Source organism: Triticum dicoccoides, chromosome 6B (genome assembly GCF_002162155.2).
Source record: "Triticum dicoccoides isolate Atlit2015 ecotype Zavitan chromosome 6B, WEW_v2.0, whole genome shotgun sequence".
Taxonomy (NCBI): domain Eukaryota; kingdom Viridiplantae; phylum Streptophyta; class Magnoliopsida; order Poales; family Poaceae; genus Triticum; species Triticum dicoccoides.
Window position 1 is genome coordinate 130,421,863 of NC_041391.1, and position 808 is coordinate 130,422,670.

At 62.0% G+C, this 808-nt stretch overlaps 1 protein-coding gene across 1 annotated transcript in view; it reads left to right on the forward strand.

Annotated features, from left to right (window-relative positions):
* Positions 1–449: 449 nt before the first annotated feature.
* LOC119324883 (aspartic proteinase Asp1-like) overlaps positions 450–808 on the forward strand; it is a 27,775-nt gene continuing 27,416 nt past the window's right edge. The window contains exon 1 of the mRNA XM_037598648.1: positions 450–574. The gene's annotated coding sequence lies outside the window, so the exon portion shown is untranslated. The remainder of the gene's footprint in view (positions 575–808) is intronic.

The window sequence follows — 808 nt, forward strand, 5'->3', positions numbered from 1 at the left end:
TGACATGCATACGTGCATGTCACGTGGTCTCTGTCCGTGACAAAGGCGTAACCTATGCGGAAGGCGTAATCCTTTCTTTCTCTAAACTTCTCTGAATCTCTCTGTAGCTATCTCGTGCTCACGTCCGGCGATCCCCGCGGCGGCAACCCCCCAACTCGCCCCCCGTTTTGTAACGCGGATGCGGCGCCGCCATCGGCTGACGTCGGAGACGAGAAGCATCCTCCCGCCTCATCTCCTCCGCGGGCTCCAGCCCCCTCCAGCAGCGAGCTGCCTGCGGGGGAGGAGGGACAGCGTCGGCAGGGCAGTGGGGAGCGGCAGGAAGTACAAGTCGCGACGCTGGATCCAGGGGAGCAGAGGTGCCGCGGCCCGCGGGCGGTGGCAAGTGCGCGGCATAGTGGCAGAAGGAATGCCTAGCAGCCGCCTGGTGCCGGCGGCGTGGGGGAGAAAGGGGCGGTGCCTCCCGCCTGGCGGCCGCCGCCACATCAAGCTCGGTCAGCTCCAGCTCCATGGACAGACCGGCGACGAGCTGCCTGCGGGTGAGAACGCAATGTTCAGAAACGTGCTGCTCTTTCGGGTATTGTTCCTCTCTGAAACCTGTTTTTGCTGCAACCTACCTCATGCAAAAATCACTAGATCCAAGATTCCCACATCTTTTCTTGTTCACTTGTAGGTTTCAAAGTAGCAGCTAAGAGAAATAGGCAGTTGTGCTTCAAAAAAATCCGATTGCGATGGACGCTCTGGCGACTGGCGACGCCCCCGACGGCACGGGCGTCGTGGCCGCCTGGCCGCCCCCTCCGCCGTCCCCGCC